Here is a 12,116-nt window from a genome sequence, read left to right on the forward strand (position 1 = left end):
AGTACAATAACGATGCCTTTGTACCTCATAATTCTACCCTACAAGCCATGTATAATTTTACTAAAGACATCACGATGTTTTGGCTTCAACACGAACACCAGATCAGAACTGAACAACAAATATTATTCATAAGCATATCTCGCTTCAGTAATCCAAAACGTTTATAGTTAAGGTTTAAGGTGTCCGATTCTAGTTCCAGATTCATCAGAACGTCAACCAGGCAAGCTCAATACGCCCCCCCCCCCCCCTAACGTGGTGCCCAACCACAGCAGTGGCCTCCCAGTAAACGGCTTAAACTTGCGGTCTCGGGTTGGGATCGATCTGCCACCATGGGAATGCTAGGCGAATACGTTACCACTGTACTAGCCAGGAAAAAAAGAACAATACATGAAAAACTTTCGTATGCTATTACAGCAGTCGTGAACTCTGACGAATATGAAATGCTATACACTGCTCTTCACATGTAGTGTGTCCGAAAAAATCCAGGAGATGAAATCGTGTGATTTTATCCTTATACAAGAGCAACACTTGAGCTCTAATTAGGCTTTGGAACTAACGACCTCTGGTGGATTATATAGAAGAAAAATTAACTTGTGGATCCTTAGGTAAAAAAAAAAAGGCTAGACGCTGACCGATTTCATTTTGGGTTCCTTCTGGTCAGTTCGGTTGTGAAGAATAACTTAATTCCTGGCTCCACCTGGTCTGCATGGTTGCCGGACATGACACAAGGAGGCGCACGCTAGTTAAATTTTTACCTCCACCCTGCCTGTCAAAGGGTTGAACTACCGAGTAAAATTACAGACTGATTACATATCTGCCTCTCCCTGTCCTGGCTGATAACCAAATCTGCAAAGATTGATTTAATTTTTACCTCTGCCCGATATGTTTGGTAGTCAGATATGCTGGGCTAAGGTGCAAATGTGTGTGGTTTTTTTTTTTTTTTTTTTTTTTTTTTTTTTTTTTTTTTTTTTTTTTTTTGCATCTACCTGGTCTGTCCGGTGGCAAGCCCTGCAAGACTGATCAAATTTTGACCTACTGAGTGAAGGGGCTGACGATTTCACTTTTTGCCACGAGCTAGGCTGTCTGGTAGCCAGATGTACCGAATCAATCGGGAAACATTAAATTTTTGCATCTATCTTTGATTTATCTTTATTTGCTTATACTTAGCTTGTCTGGAAGCTATATCTGCTAAATCAATGCGCAGACTAGTTTTATCTTCATCTTGTGTTTGGTGGATGCAAATGGCGAGTCCAAGCTGAGAGTTATTCAATTTTACCCTTTAATAGATCTGTTTGGATCCTCTGAGTCCCAGGATTTAAAGAAGCATATTGGCTGATCTCATACACATAATCTGCTTTCCTCTATAGTCTATACCTTTTGCTTGGACAGCAAGTAGCTCTACAGTTAGTGTTATACTGATTAAATAGGTTTGACGTACTTTATAACAAAACCAAGATAAACACAATTTGTAACTCCACCAAATAACTATGCCTCACCTATAAATACCAATAAATATTTTACTCACCTACTTACTTCCTAGTCATAGGTGTACAGGTCTGCATTAATAATATCAACTTAAATATATGTTTTTTTTTCTTTATTCTGTTTCTGAGGGCCCTTACATTATGTGTCTTCTTCAATTGCACAAAAAAAATGGCTTATTGAGAAAGTCTTTCAAGATTTTCGGTGATCAATCTATTCTGAAGAAGAGTTTTAATTTTTCCTTACTACTTTGTTTTGAGTAATGTTCTCCTGTCTGGTCTTCAGCTGCTGATTCTCATCTTAATTTGTTGGACAGAAACTTACTGTCCATTAAATTCCTTATTCCTGATCTAGATATTAATGTTTGGTACCGTCGTTCAATTAGTTCATTATGCATGTTGCATAAGATTTTTCATAATTCTGACCATCCTTTACATTCAGATCTTCCTGGACAATTCAATCCTGTTCGTAACTAGGCAGGCAGTATACTAGAAGTTTTATTCCAGCTGTGACCGAGTTGTGGAATGATCTTCCTAATCGGGTAGTTGAATCAGTAGAACTTCATAAGTTCAAAGCTGCATCAAATGTTTTTATGTTGAACAGGCCGACATAGGTCTTTTTAGAGTTTATATATGAAATATCTGTTTTGACATTGTTACTGATTGTAGAATGATTTATTGTTAATTTGTTCTCATCATTTATTTATTTCCTTACTTCCTTTCCTCACTGGGGTATTTTCCCTGTTGGGGCATTGGGCTTAGAGCATCTTGCTTTTCCAACTAGGGTTGTAGCTTGGCTAATAATAATAATAATAATAATAATAATAATAATGTATATACAACAACGTAATATGACCCTTATGAGGCATAACATTTGGACAGTACAATATTTTACAGGAACAGATGTTACAGTAACTACAAAAAGTTTACAGATGATGAAAGTGTTTTATGTATTCAACATGCGTGAGATTGAAACTGAATTGCAGGAAAGATGGGCCTCTAAAAATATGTCCATGACATCAGTTCCAGGGGAAATAGATCTGTGGTGAGTATGGCGACCCTGAATATTTCTAAAACTGACAATGAAGTAGTCAAGGTATGAAGTAAAGACTTCTAGATTGGATTTATTAATTTGGGCTATGTGGCCTATAGTCAATTCTTTTCAGTGAGGCAGATTTGCAACGACTCACAGCAGTACCCTTTTAGCTCAGAAAAGTGTCCTGATCGCTGATTGGTTGGGCAAGATAATTCTAACTAATCAGAATGCAGGAAAATCATTCAGTTTAAAGGGCGCTCATGAATGGCAGAGGTAAGGGACAGTGACATTTCCCCATCAAGCAGGATAATGCCCTACACACTGACCATATACACTTCTGATCAGCACCCAAGTCACCTCTTCACCCAAGGTAGGACCAAGTAGGGCTAGGCAATGGCTGCTCACGACTCAGCATATAAAACTATAGGCTCCCCCAAATACCCAATCCTTAGCTCACAAGGATGGCGAGGTTGAAGTGGCCAAAAGAACTAAAGAGTTTGAGCGGGACTCGAACCCCAGTCTGGCGATCACCAGATAAGGACGTTACCAACAGGCCACCAGAACCCTAATATAAAGCAAACAGAGGTGTGGTAGAAGGCGAAAGAGTGAGAGCAGCTATACTCAAATTTTTTTAATGAGGCGCATTTGCACTAACTGGCAGGGGGTGCCCTTTAGGCTCGGAAATGTTTCCTACGAGCTGAGTGATTAGAATATATTCACTAACTCGCAGGGGTGCCCTTTTAACTCGGAAAAGTATCCTACTAGCTGATTAGTTAGACAAAATCATTCTAACCATCAGCTAGTGAGAAATTTTTCAGAGTTAAAAGGGCACCCCTGGGAGTCAGTGCAAATACGTCTTGTTATAAAGAATTGAGTATAGGTGCTAAAGAGACGCTCCATTGAACCATAAGTAATGCTTGCAGTGCTCAACACGAGGCGCTTTGTCAGCAATAATACGGTCATGATTCATAGAATTTTGGGCATGTGTCGTCGCTGGGGCCAGGAAAACAAGCATCATAGAACGTAAACAGCGTGGGGAGGTCAATGAGGTCAATATCTCTTTACAGAGGTAAAGTAGATGGCTACTTATGGGGGGGGGGGAAGATTTTGGAATTTTTTTAAATTTTTTTTTTGTGGGGGGTGAGGAAGAACTGGTGATTTGATTTTTTATTTTATTTATTTTTTTTTTTTGAGAAATTATCTGAAACTGCAATAGGGAATAAAAGAAAAAAATATGAATCCAGAATATCCAGTTGTAGTTTTCATTATGCATTTGTAAGTCCTTCATTACTTGGTTATGAGGCATTAGTGTGTGTGTATATATATATATATATATATATATATATATACATATATACATACATATATATAATATATATATATATATATATATATATATATATATATATATATATATACAGAGAGAGAGAGAGAGAGAGAGAGAGAGAGAGAGAGAGAGAGAGAGAGAGAGAGAGAGAGAGAGAGAGAGAGAGAGTTCTAATAGAATACATATTTCATAAAAAAGACACGGCAATGAGATTGCATCATCTTCTGCAGCTTTGCATCTCAGAAACTACTAGTTTCACAATTGACGTTATTGAGATATTGTATAATAAATCTAGAGGTTATTGTTTAAAGTTTACCAAAACCGGACGTCCAAAACATCTAAGAGAATTGCAGCCAACAAATCGTGTTGACTCGAAAATAGTTACAGATGGTTTCAAATTCTTGGAACCTACAATTAAAAAAACCGTAATTTTAATCGGAAATTCTCCGTAAAATATACGGTTTTCAGACATATTTCAGTGAAATATAGGCGGCCGTAATTTTTACCCTCCTTTGTTATTATCTTTTACGGGTTGGTGACCGTAATATCACTCATTTACGTCAATATATCTTTTTAAAACGGTATATGTCTAGCAACCTTTATTCCAAGATTGTTACCGCTTTCTAATGAAAAATTTTGACAGTATATATATATATATATATATATAATATATATATATATATAATATATATATATATATATATATATATATATATATATATATATATATATATATGTGTGTGTGTCTACTCTAGGCTCTATATCCTTTAAATATGCGGCCCAGAGACTATAAAATAAGTTCCCACTAGATATTCTAAAGATTGAAGATATCAAGACTTTCAAGAGGAGAATGAAACCAAAAATTAAAAACTGCCCCTAAAATAAAGTACAATAGTCTGGCCTATTCTTTTCACATTTCCTCTGTCCTCATACACCTGACAACACTGAGATTACCAAACAATTCTTCTTCACTCAAGGGGTTAACTACTGTACTGTAATTGTTCAGTGGCCACTTTCCTCTTGTTAAGGGTAGAAGAGGCTCTTTAGCTATGGTAAGCAGTTCTAGGAGAAGGACACTCCAAAATCAAACCATTGTTCTCTATTCTTGGGTAGTGCCATAGCCTCTGTACCATAGTCTGCCACTGTCATGGGTTAGAGTTCTCTTGCTTGAGGGTACACTCGGGCATGCTGTTCTGTCTTGTTTCTCTTCCTCTTGTTCTGTTAGTTTTTATAGTTTATATAGGAGATATTTATTTTAATGTCGTTCCTCTTAAATTTTTATTTTTGCTTATATCCTTTCCCCAATGGGCTATTTTCCCTGTTGGAGTCCCTGGGCTTATAGCATCTGCTTTTCCAACCAGGGTTGTAGCTTAGCAAGTAATAATAATAATAATAATAATAATAATAATAATAATAATAATAATAATAATAAAGTAAAGTCCTAATCGAACTTGGATGTGCTTACACTAAATGTAGTTCTTTCTTGTTACCCCCAAATGAGATTTGAATAGTCACTGATTTGATTAAACTCGGACATGAATTCCGTCTAATTTATCGCAAGAAATAATGCAATACGTTTTATAAATTATGAGTTTACAATGTTTCTCATTTAATGTGCCACCAGATTCAAGGTACTAATTTCAAATGAAGAAGCTAAAAACCTTTAAGCTTATATAGAAAATATTCAAACGCTATGAATATAACAGTTAATGCCTTGAAGTTTCATTACGATTAAAATTGTGACCAGGAAGCTGTTCACAAACACACACACACACAAATACACAAACAGGGGCGAAAACATGACCTCCTTCCAACTTCGTTGGCGGAGGTAAGAAAGGCGAAATATAAGGCAATATAGTTTTATTCTTTCGTATAAATATTTTACAATATTGATGCAAAAATACTATGAGACAAAAAGCAACGTGTGATTTTATTTGGTGACGTCATAGTTATATACAATCCTATGACCTTGGAAATTTCTTTTCAATTACTTTTCCTGTTTTCAAACACAGCCTCCACCTGTCACAGATCACTGAAATAAGATGAACTTCTGATACAAAAATCTAATAATCACATCTTAAGGTTCTGTTTGAATATTATTATCATTACAATTCTGGTCAAAATTTTGAATTAAAATTATTACATTTCCGGTCAAAATTTTGAATTAACATTATTACAGTTCTATACAAAATTTTGAATTAACATTCACATTTCAGGACAAAATTTTGAATTAACATTATTACATTTCTGGTCAAAACTTTTGATTAACATTACGTATTATATTTCCGGTCAAAATTTTGAATTAACATTATTACATTTCTGGTAAAAAATTTTAATTAACATTATTACATTTCCGGTCAAAATTTTTGAATTAACATTATTACATTACCGGACACAATTTTGAATTAACGTTATTACATTCTTGGTCAAAATTTTGAATTAACATTAATATATTTCTGGTCAAGATTTTGAATTAACATTATTGTATTTCTGGTCAAAATTTTGAATTAACATTATTGCAATCCAGGTAAAAATTTTGAATTAACATTATTACAATTCCGGTCAAAATTTTGAATTAACATTATTACATTTCCTGTCAAAATTTTGAATTAACATTATTACAATTCTGGTCAAAATTTTGAATCAACATTATTACATTTCTGGTCAAAAATTTTGAATTAACGTTTTTACAGTTCTGGATAAAATTTTGAATTAACATTCACATTACAGGTCAAATTTTTGAATTAACATTATTACAATCCTGGTCAAAATTTTGAATTAATATTATTACATTTCTGGTCAAAATTTTGAAATAACATTATTACAATCCTGGTCAAAAAAAATTAAATAAACATTGTTACATTTCCGGTCAAAATTTTGAATTAACATTACAGTTCTGGACAAAATTTTGAATTAACATTCACATTTCAGGTCAAATTTTTGAATTAACATTATTACATTTCTGGTAAAAATTTTGAATTAACATCATTACATTTCCGGTTAAAATTTTGAATTAACATTCACATTTCAGGTCAAAATTTTGAATTAACATTATCACATTTCTGGTCAAAATTTTTAATTAACATTATTACATTTCCGGTTAAAATTTTGAATTAACATTCACATTTCAGGTCAAAACTTTGAATTAACATTATTACATTTCTGGTCAAAATTTTGAATTAACATCATTACATTTCCGATTAAAATTTTGAATTAACATTATTACATTTCCTGTCAAAATTTTGAATTAACATTATTACAATTCTGGTCAAAATTTTGAATTAACATTAATATAATTCTGGTCAAAATTTCGAATTAACATTATTACATTTCCGGTCAAAATTTTTAATTAACATTAATACAATTCTGGTCAAAAATTTGATTCGAAAATCTACTAATCACATCTAAAAGTTCAGTTTAAATATTAACATTATTACAATTCCGGTTAAAATTCTGATTTGAAAATCTAAAGGTTAAACTTTAAATATTAGCATTAGGTCTGTTAAAATTCTGGTTAAAATTCTATTTTTTTTTCTACTTGTTTGAAATTAAGTATAGATTATCAAATAAAAAGTCTAATTGTTTATACGTCAAAATGTTTGCAATTCGAATTGTTTGTATGTCGAGGTTTCTGTAGGTAGGATTGTTTGTAAGTCGAGGTTTCTGTAGGTAGGATTGTTTGTAAGTCGAGGTTTCTATAGATCGGATTGTTTGAAAGTCGAGGTTTCTATAGATCGGATTGTTTGTAAGTCGAGGTTTCTATAGATCGGATTGTTTGTAAGTCGAGGTTTCTATAGATCGGATTGTTTGAAAGTCGAGGTTTCTATAGATCGGATTGTTTGAAAGTCGAGGTTTCTATAGATCGGATTGTTTGTAAGTCGAGGTTTCTGTAGGTAGGATTGTTTGTAAGTCGAGGTTTCTGTAGGTCGGATTGTTTGTAAGTCGAGTCATTGAGAATCGAATTGTCTGCAAGTTGAGCTCCTTCTGAAACACACCCCCTTACATGACTTAGGGTTCAGCCATGTAAACAAAATACTATCATTATAATCCTTACTTTGGTCTTCAAGGTGATAATCAAACAGCCAAGTCACCTAATCAATCTTTTTTTTTTTTTTTTTTTTTTTGGTGGGGGGGATTCAGCTACATAGCAATTAATATTATTAAGTATTTTTCCCTTTTTGTAAAATGCATCACTTCTAAGAAAATGCAGTTCTCCTAATAGTGATTTTGATAAATAAATTTAACCACAAAATCCTCATAAGTGAAATTGATTAAATATATTTGAAAAAAATCCTCATAATAGTGATTTTGATAAATAAATTAAAACAGAAAATCCTCATAATAGCAATTTTGATAATTAAATTTAAACAGAAAATCCTCATAATAGCAATTTTGATAATTAAATTTAAACAGAAAATCCTCATAATAGCAATTTTGATAATTAAATTTAAACAGAAAATCCTCATAATAGCAATTTTGATAATTAAATTTAAACAGAAAATCCTCATAATAGCAATTTTGATAATTAAATTTAAACAGAAAATCCTCATAATAGCAATTTTGATAATTAAATTTAAACAGAAAATCCTCATAATAGCAATTTTGATAATTAAATTTAAACAGAAAATCCTCATAATATCAATTTTGATAATTAAATTTAAACAGAAAATCCTCATAATAGCAATTTGGATAATTAAATTTAAACAGAAAATCCTCATAATAACAATTTTGATAAACAAATTTAACCAGAAAATCCTCTTAAGTGAGATTGATAAATATACTTGATCAGAAAATCCTTATAATATTGATTTTGATAAATTAAAAAAAAAATCCTCATAACAGTGATTTTGAGAAATATATTTGATACAAAAATCCTCATAATAGGGATTTTTATCAATAAATTTAACCCAAAAATCTTCATAATAGTGATTTTGATAAATAAACTTAAACAAAAAATTCACATAATAGTGATTCTGATGAATAAATTTACCCAGAAAACCCTCATAATATTGATTTGATAAATAAATTTGACCAGAAAATCCTACTAATACTGATTTTGATCAATAAATTCATCCAGAAAATCCTCAAAAGTGAAATTGATAAATACATATGATCAGAAAATCCTCATAATATTGATGTTGATAAATAAATTTGACCAGAAATTCCTCATAATGGTGATTTTGATAAATAAATGACTAAAAAATCCTCATAATACTGATTTTGATCAATAAATTCAACCAGAAATTCCTCATAGTGGTGATTTTGATAAATAAATTTGACAAGTTGACGGGTATATTAAATAAAAGGGTAGTGTTCATACCATTAACCATATAAAAGGAATGAATAAATAAAGTAAAAATTCTTTTGATTGACTATCTACCAAGACATCACAGGTGAATGAACTTGTGCAAATTTGCAAAACAGGTCAAACAAGGTTATCAAAGTAACTTTGTTATTAATATTATTTACGCAAGGAAAATTCCTTCTGTAAATTCTAGACTGAGATATCTCAGCAGCATAACATACAAATATACTAAAGTATGCGTACGTAATAAACAAATTACTATTCATGCATTGTCTGAACCCCTACGCCATTGACCCAATAACACAATAACACGGTGGGAATAATAAAAACACTTTGCAAACATTATAATCTAACAACCAGACCAAAAATAAATAAAAAAAAAGATAATGAATACATATTTCTCTAATTAACATTTTCAATGTTACTTCACTTAAACCTACAAAGGCACATTCGCCTAACGCATCCGTAACCAAAGAAACGGAATTAATCACCAAACAGTAACACCCTGTACCAACCGTGTGTCACACAATTGTACATAATTCCTTTTGTATATATTATGCTTGTATCTGCGCTCTTCCCTCGCACTAAAAAGAACCTGAATGATCATGTCTCCGGTTTTGCTCTGTGACATTGTCTGTCTCTCGAACATGTTATGTCCTGTTGCCTTGAGGTTTTGTATATAAAGGAGTGTTCCTTAATAAACAACTCAGTTGATTGCATCCTGCCTTTGAGTTCACAACCCTCTCTCGACTCCGTCACATTGGTGGGAGCCGAGAGAGGGTTGTGAACTCAAAGGCAGGATGCAATCAACTGAGTTGTTAATTAAGGAACACTCTCCTTTATATACAAAACCTCAAGGCAACAGGACATAACATGTTCGAGAGACAGACAATGTCACAGAGCAAAACCGGAGACATGATCATTCAGGTTCTTTTTAGTGCGAGGGAAGAGCGCAGATACAAGCATAATATATACAAAAGGAATTATGTACAATTGTGTGACACACGGTTGGTACAACCGTAATACTAAAACAGTTTTGAATGTTTGGTCAACTAACCCACCTCACCATATCATTTCCCATTCAAAAGCCAATCTAATTTTGGCTTGTCTATTTTTCCCCAAATATCTGTAGCCATCCAACTCTCTTCCTCATTTCAATCGAAATCCACAATCAATGCTGCCCTTTAAGTAAGGGGTCGGTTGCTTTGATAAGGATTCTCTATTTCCATGGAAAGGATATTCCTCCAGCAAAACCTTTTTCTTTCTGTAATTCTCCATCCTTTCATTACGCCACCTTTTTCTCTATCTCTCTCTTGACCTTCCACCTAATAACCCGCTTCACCTCCATTTAACTTGTCTTCAACAAGGATATGTTCCTCTATCAACCGTTTCCCCTCAGTCTTCCTCAACCTTATTACATTGAATCCTTTCTCTCCTACTTCACCTTCCTTCAGCACAGAGTCCTACTACTTGAAACCACCAAGGCACGAACCAGGTGCTCCTTCTCTTACCTTTCACCCTCCCTATACCAGATCAAACACATCTCTACTGCAGTACACACGTCACGAGTACTCGGCAGTCGATTCTAGTACTCCCCTTTCCCCTTTGCATAACAAATTATTATTTAACATCTCTCTAAAATAAAATATTACTTTTAATACATTCTAACTTGTAAATACTTCGCCAGCCTTTCTGTGTACAACAATATATAACTTTCATATCCATTAATTGTTATATTTTTTTTTTTTAGAATATACAGAAAATACACCAAATTTCGGTGGGGACCATTCTGTAATGGTCGACATATAGTGATTTACTGGATTTTCTGTTTCTTATAGTAGGCCTGTTTAAGAAACATATCATACTGATAGACTATAGTATGGAGATATACATACGCACACATACATACATACACACACCACACACACACACACATATATATATATATATATATATATATATATATATATATATATGTGTGTGTGTGTGTGTATACATATATATATATATATATATATATATATATATATATATATATATGTGTGTGTGTGTGTATACATATATATATATATATATATATATATATATATATATATATATACATATATGTGTGTGTGTATATATATAGGTATATATATATATATGTGTGTGTGTGTGTGTGTGTGTGTGCGCGTGTGTGTATTCATGTATGTATCTATCTGATTTTCAAATCTTAACATTTTACAATATATTTCTTATATATCTTTCACCAAAACCAAAATAAATTTTCATAAGAAGATTCTGTAATATACTAAAAATATATATATATATATTGGAAAATCAAAACCGTAAAAACACGCACACAAAGCACAGCCTCATTATCTATAAGAGATTTTTTTTTACACAATACACTCAAACTTTCATTATATATGTTGGCAAAATATCTTATGACTGAATGAATATAAAAGTTCCATTTTCATATATACATATATACGGTATGTATTCATATATATAAATAAATATATATATATATATATATATATATATATATATATATATACAGTATATATATATATATATATATATTTATATATATACATACATATATATATATATATATATATATGTATATATATATATATATATATATATATATATATATATATACAGTATAAATATACATATATATATGCACATATATATATATATATATATATATATATATAAATATATATTATATATATATATATATATATATATATATATATATAGAGAGAGAGAGAGAGAGAGAGAGAGAGAGAGAGAGAGAGAGAGAGAGAGAGAGAGAGAGAGAGAGAAAGCAAACAAAAAATACAAGTAAACTAGTTATCAAAATGCATGTATAACATTTTCTTCTCTGCATATTTCATTGCATAATCTCATTAATTTTTTATTTTCTAAATGTTGAACTTGCATAGTTATTAAACAACTCACACAGTCGCTATTATT

General features: G+C 31.8%; 1 protein-coding gene across 3 annotated transcripts in view; it reads right to left on the reverse strand.

Annotated features, from left to right (window-relative positions):
* The window catches only part of LOC137651205 (longitudinals lacking protein, isoforms H/M/V-like), a 167,665-nt gene that overhangs the window by 17,206 nt on the left and 138,343 nt on the right, over positions 1-12,116 (reverse strand). The window lies entirely within an intron of this gene.

The sequence above is a fragment of the Palaemon carinicauda genome, chromosome 12 (genome assembly GCF_036898095.1).
Source record: "Palaemon carinicauda isolate YSFRI2023 chromosome 12, ASM3689809v2, whole genome shotgun sequence".
Taxonomy (NCBI): Eukaryota; Metazoa; Arthropoda; class Malacostraca; order Decapoda; family Palaemonidae; genus Palaemon; species Palaemon carinicauda.